We start from the raw sequence: 7,400 nt of genomic DNA on the forward strand, positions 1-7,400 counted from the left end.
TCTTCCTTGTGATGAGAAAGCTAAGATCCATTAGAAAATACTTTGAAACAGAGACTTTCCAAATCTTAGTGCAATCCCTAATCCTGTATTTATTAGACTACTGTAATGTAACACTAGTTCTTTGCTCTAAAACATTGCTACTGCATCTACAACTAGTTCAAAATGCAGCAGTAAGACTCATATACAGACTTTGGAAATCATAATACCTATAGCTATACTATATGAAACTACATTGGCTGCCCATAACTGCAATGATCAAGTTTAAATTAGGCATCACTGCCTTTAAGTTCCTGATAGGCGATGCCCTCAACTACCATGTTTCCCCGAAAAACGCACTAGGAATTATTTTCAGGTAGGGCATATTTTTTCATGTTCATGATCATCTCTCCCTTCCTCTACCTTCACCCCAATTCTTCCTCTTTATTTTCCCCCACATGTGTAACATCTTTCCTTCCCTCTCACCCATCCCCTGGTGCCTTCCCTATGCAGCATCTTTCTATCCCTCCACCCCTCCCATCCACCTGTGCAGCAGAACCCTTGCCCAGTTTATATCCTTCCATCCTTCCCTCCCTCCCATCCCTCGTGCAGCAGAACCTTTTGCCCAGCTTCCATCCTTCCCTCTCTCCCTCCCATCTCACGTGAATTGGAACCCTTGCCCAGCTTCCATCCTTCCCTCCTTCCCATCCCTCGTGCAGCAGAACCCTTGCCCAGCTTCCATCTTTCCCTCCCTTCCATCCCTTGTGCACCAGAACCCTTGAGCATCTGCCGCCGCTCCCACCACACAGCCGAACCGCCAAACCCCCGCTGACCATCCATCCTTCCCTCCCAACTGAACCCCGTCGACCGTGACTATAAATACCTTCCTGCAGAGCAGCATTGGGCCAGCAGCACTCTACACAGGCTGCTTCATGGCCTTCTCGCTGGGACCTTCTGGGTGTCCCATTACTGATGACATCAACAGTGACGCGGCAGAGGGAATTCCCCAGTGAGAAGGCCGCGAAGGCCTATTTAGAGTGCTGCTGGCCCGACGCTGCTCTGTCGAAAGGTATTTATGGTCGCGGTCAGTGGGGTTCAGTTGGGAGGGAAGGATGGAGGGTCAGCGGGGGTTCTGCGGTTCGTCTGCATGGTGGGGTAGGGCGGGGGAAGCGTGGCTGCCGATGACTAGGTCTTATTTTCAGAAGTAGGGCTTATATTAAGACCTACCCCCCAAATCATGCTAGGGCTTATTTTGGGGGTAAATCTTATTTTCGGGGAAACACGGTACCTAACAGAGTTGGCCATCTCTATCCAGGATACCAGATATTCCATCAGAAATGTTTTCCACTTAAAATTCTTAGCATGCAATAATATAAATTCCACCAGGTAAATTACTCTATCCATCCAATATCAATTAGCATAATGCTGGAACCAACTACCACTTACGCTAAAATCTTGTGGCCACTATCTCAGATTCAGAAAACTTATTTTATTATTTTCTTTTTTATTGATTTATCAATAATTACAATTTAAATCACTTGTTACAAAAGTACAGAACCTTGTTTCCCTTCTTAAATAATAAAGGTTTCAAATCAAATAGGAAATGCAATCATAAGATATAAGTTCTTTCTCAGACCACTAAATTGAGGAGAGGAGAGTATGAAAACTAAGGAGAGATACATCGACAGAATTTGTATTAAGAAAAAAGCCTAATCAGACAAACATTTCGAACAAAATTCTTGCCTACATTATATACAGATTGAAGGGGATGCAAGAGGGAGGAATGCTGGACATAGTGATGGAGGGAGAGGTGTGGCATGGTGTTGGAGAGGGGTGATAGAAGGAGAAATGTTGGGCATGGGGCTTATGGACAATGGTGAAAAATGCTGCCCATGATCCGGAGGATGAGAGAGGGAGAAATGTTGGATGTGACAATAGAGGGGGTGAGTTCAAAAAAAATCTAACAGATGCTGGCACTGTCATCTTGAAATAGGAACACTGGATCATTTGTTGTTTTATTGTCTCTTGATACTCATCAAGTTTCAAGTTTATTAGTTTTTCATGTCCCGATCATAAAGCAAATATCTGACCGGTTAACAATAAAAATTTAAAATAAAAGAATCATCTTTTGGACATCAATATGGGGACAAATTAATTTGATTTTGGAGTCTTCAATTCCGTTATCTTATGAGGTGGTTATCTGTGGTATATTTAATGACTGCAGTGGTTCAGGTGAGGGGGTGGCAGAAGTTGTACTGAAACTCTCCCTTACTTTCTCTCCACGCCATCTCATTTAAAAAAAGAAGTAATTGGCTGTCAATAACTGCCCTTTATTCTTTAAACCAGTGTATTGCAAACTATGTGCTGTGGTACACTAGTGTGCCGCCTGAGATTTCAGGTGTGCGGCGAGAAGCGCATCCTAGAGGCAGTCAGCCAGCACTAGCACCTCTCCTCTCTGCATGTCTTCCCTTCCAGCACCCCTCCTACCCCCCCCCCCCCCGACTGGCGACTCAGGGCCCATCTGGAGTGCCTTCGCGCGTGTGCAGATGTCAACGTGACATCATCGTGTCAACGTCTGCGCACTTCTGGCTGCCTCGAGCCACGGCCACCACATTTAGTGTGTCGCAGCTTGACAAAATTTGCAAGACACCGCTTTAAACCATTGTTTCCCAAGTTGGTCCTGGAACACCCCCTTGCCAGTCAGGGTTTACAAGATATCCACAGTGAGTATGCATGAAAGAGATTGGCATATAATGGATGCAATGCAGTGCATGTAAATTAATGTCATGCATATTTATTGTGAATATCCTGAAAACCTGAATGGTAAAGGGCAGTGGCGTAGTGGGGGTAAGCAGCGCCCGGGACGATGGCACCCCTATCCCACCCTTTTCCCCGGCCGCACGCATGTGCCCCTTCCCCATACCTTTTTATCTTTGGTGCAAGCAGCCACGAACTTGCTGCTCGCGTTGGCTTCATCGCTCCCTCTGACATCATTTCCTAGGTGCGGGTCCCAGAAGTGACATCAGAGAGAGTGCCGAAGCTGACACGAGCAGCCAGTTCATGGCTGCTCACGCCAAAGTTAAAAAGGTATGGGAGTAAGGGAAGAGACGCGCGCGTGGCAGGGGGAGGTGTAGGAAGGGGGACAGAAAGCAGGAGGGGTTCCGGTGGACCACCCCTTCCCTCACAAATCCCCCTTACTACGCTACTGGTAAAGGGGTACTCCAGCACTGACTTGGGAAACACTGCTTGAAACTATGCAATCTTTCATCTAAATTGAGATTTCTTGAATTACAGAAATTATGGATTAAATGAATTTTTGTATATGCCATAGTGTAGCTAAAGAAGGCAATTAGTTCATAAGCAAAACAGAAAGGAAAACATCAGAGATATGCAGTATGATATCTGTGCACTCATTCATGTCTCCAGTCAGTGTGTATAGTGGCTGAAAGCCAGCTGCAGTGACATAGGTGCCAAAAGAAGTCAGCAAGATAACAACTGGAGAAATTAATTAGCCAAAAGTACTGCTGGAACACAAAGGTTCTTTGGCTGCTCCAGAGCCGAGTGAGGTGATAATAGTTAATGTTGAATGTTTTCTGGGAAAGATCTTTTCGGAGGATCGCTATAAAAGAGAAATGACTCGAGTTCAATGGACCCAAGTGGACTCTTGCCTAGGTGATCTGGCAATAAATTCCAACATCCCTCCAGTTGGTCAAAGGCGATGAAAGGATCAAATAATGGCTGTCGCCAGGGTGGTGCTGAAAGATGGACTATGATGCGACCATAATCTCACTTTACTGTAGAAATCTTCTGGCTGAACTGGTGGTTCAGCGGAGAAGGCTGGGTTTGATTCCTGGCTCAGGAAGTCTGCTTCTCGGGTCACCTGGAGTTAGGTTGCTGCAGGGACAGTGTTCACATCCCCTGGAAAAAGGAAGTCATCAACAGCAACCTCTGGGCAGATCTAGAGCCAATGAGTAGAAGGTTCTGGAAGAATCCTTATTGCATGGGCTGCTCTGAAGACTGCACTGGAACGACTGTACTAAAATGAGTTGCGAACAGATTTTAAAAAAATAGAGAAAAAACCTCAGGTGGTAGTAAATTAAGGCTCATAGTGCTACAGGGGCAGACTGGCCAATCTGTCAATAGGGCAGTGCATGAGGGTTCACGGCAGTTGGGGGCCCACTGTCCTCTAACTAATAATAACCAGTAATAATGCCAGATGTTTATTTATTTAAAATATGTACAATAGAAACATAGAAACACAATGGCAGATAAATGCCAAATGGCCCATCCAGTCTGCCCATATGGACTAATATGGTCGTTCTTTTTAAAAACCAAAAATCAATCGAACAGCTGTATTCTGAATTATCCTTCATTTCCTTAGAATTTTTTTGGGTGCTCCTAAATAGATGATGTTTACAATAGTCTAAAAGAGATAAAAACTAATGCCTGCACCAATAGTCTGAAAGATAAAGGATCAAAATATTTTTTTATGGTTCTTAATTTCCACGTTGTAAAAAAGCAGGTGCAGATATTTAGGCCTGGTTTTCATTGGCATAAATGTCTATGCCTAAATGTTAATCTTGCGGACGGGTGCTACGCTTGATTCTATAAACTGCACCTAACTCCAAAGATGGTTTAAGAATCGCGCTAAGTGCCGTCCTTTTCAGCACCAAGTGTTCAGGCGACATATATAGAATTTGGCCCAAAGTACGTATTTTTAAGTTGCAATAAACAAGGTCCTCTAGGTCTAAGTGCTACCAGATTGACTTTCTACAGTGCTGTTTGCATTTCAAAAGTTGGTACTTTATGTTTGGGGATGTTCCCACTGACATTTCTCTGAACCAGTAAAAACAGCAATTCATTTGGAGGGTCTTATTTTTGGAACTGTAATGCTGTTTTCACTGGGAGGAATTGTAATGTTGAAGTTGAGCTGTCTGGTTTTCTGCTTGTGTTGATATAAGGATCTGAACTAAGACATCAAGGTTCGTACTTTTCCATGAACAGTGGTACTTTGGGCTCTAGACAGGGGTATGTTGCAAAGAAGAATCATTTATAACTGCGCAGAGCCTTAGGACTATTGCAAAAGGAAACTCTGACCTTAGAATTGATTAAAATACTTTTACAAAGGAGGCAAGAATAGATGTCAAGAAGATTTTACCTTCCCTATAGACACTGACCAAGGACTCTATGCAAAGTATATAATCAGAGACTTTTTATCTTTGAAGCATTTCAGTCTCCCCCAGATCCCACAACCTTCCAACTAAATTATCTATCTTGTAATGACCCTGAAACAATGTTCAGATCTCCCCCGAAGTAACCTGCTCTACTTTGTAACTCTCCTATAAACGTCCAGATAACCTCTTGTATAATCCGCCTTGAACCGCAAGGTAATGGCAGAATAAAAATCACTAATATAATGTAATGTAAACACTAACATTTTTCTAGAAGTGTTTGCTAATAAATAAGCAGTGATTTAGGATTTTAGCACTGGAACATGTCAAGAATAGTATTGGATTGGATTTATTCTTTGATTTACCACTATTGACATAAGTATTTAGCGCCATATATAGAATCCAGGGGCTACTGTTTACCACTCTCGCTTCATGGCCATTTGGTCTAAAACTTCCTTTCCACTAAGAAAATACTTTTCTCATGTATAACAGACCTTTACATCATTTACACATCTTAATCTTCTTCAGGCAGGGATGAGCAACCTTTATACACAGAGGGCTACGTGAATAGCAGGACTATCCCTAGCAGGCTGCAACGTTACAGTGTCGGAACCCAGAAAGGTACAGAGCTCCACAGATAAATAAGTAAAAATGTAACTAAAAGGAAAAAAAACAGAGAAATATGAATGCAAGTAAAGATCATATGGCCTATCCAGTCTGCCCATCCATGCCACTGATTATCCTTTCCTTTCCCTTAGAGATCCCATGTACTTGTCAAAGCTTTCTTGAATTCAGACACTCCACTACCTCCACCAGTAGGCCATTCCAAGAATTCACCACTCTTTCCTCAGGTTACTTCTGAAACTCTTCCTTTCACTTTCATTCCAGAGCTTCCTTTCAATTGAAAGAGACTCATTTATGCCAAGGAGGTATTTAAATGTTTCTCCCCTCTTCCACCTTTCTTCCAAGTATACATATTGAGATCTTTAAGTCTGCCCCCATATGCTTTATGATGAAGACCCTGGACCACCCTCTGAACTGTTTATATCCTTTTGAAGGTGCAGTCTTCAGAATTATACACAATATCCTAAATGAAGTCTCACCAGAGTCTTAAACAGAGGCATTATCACTTTTTTTTTTTGCTACTGGACTGGTCATTCCCTTTCTAGCTTTTGCTGGTGCTTTTTCACACTCCTCTTTCATGCACAAAAGTTCTTCACCCCCCTGGAAATAAACTGTTACAGTTGCTGTTCTGAAAACTATTTGTGAAAGTATTTAAAATTGCCACAACTCTGGTGAATGACATATTCTGTGTATACTTCCCATGGTCTCACAGGGCACATAAAATTCAGTGGCAAGTCACATTCAGCCCAAGAGCTACAGGTTATCCACCCCTGCCTCAGGGTATGAGGGGCCGCTGAAATGTTCTCAGCCCAACCAAGAAAAGAATGATGTGGAGCCCTGAAATTTATTCCACACTTTTCTTGACACTATTCATTTCAATGGACTCCCTCGTATACATATTTAGGTCCTTAGGTACTATATCACAGTGCTTATTTATATATCACTGGAGATGTGGTCTCTAAAATTGTCCATAGCAATGGTGAAAACTAGAAGGATGCTTAAGTGCATAGGGAGAGGAATGGCCATTAGGAGGAAAAAGGAGGTTTTGATACCCCTGTATAAGACTCTGGTAAGACCTCATATAGAATATTGTGTACAATTTTGGAGACCACACCTTCAAAAAGATATAAACAGGATGGAGTTGGTCCAGAGGACAGCAACTAAAATAGTAGTCTTCATCATAAAGTGTATGGGGGACAAACCCAAAGATCTCAATATGTATACTTGGAGGAAAGGTGAAAGAAGGGAAATATGCTAGAGATGTTTAAATACCTACTGTGGCAGAAATTCAAATGAGGTGAGTCTCTTTCATTTCAAAAGGATCTCTGGAATGAGGAGGCAGATGATAAAAGGTAAAAGGGGACAGAATAAGAAGTAACCTCAGAAAATACTTTTCACAGAAAGTGTAGTGAATGCATGGGGAATGGCCTCCTGATGGAGGTGGTGGAGATGGAAAGTATATCTGAATTCAAGAAAGCTTGGGACAGGTACATGGGATCTCTAAGGGAAAGGAAGGGATAGTAGATTACATGGATAGGCAGACTAGATAGGTCATTTGTTTTTTTTCTATTTTTCTGTTATAGCTGGGGTTCCTTATAACGAGACCTGCTATTGCATTCATTCTATATT

Source organism: Geotrypetes seraphini, chromosome 11, assembly GCF_902459505.1.
Source record: "Geotrypetes seraphini chromosome 11, aGeoSer1.1, whole genome shotgun sequence".
Taxonomy (NCBI): Eukaryota; Metazoa; Chordata; class Amphibia; order Gymnophiona; family Dermophiidae; genus Geotrypetes; species Geotrypetes seraphini.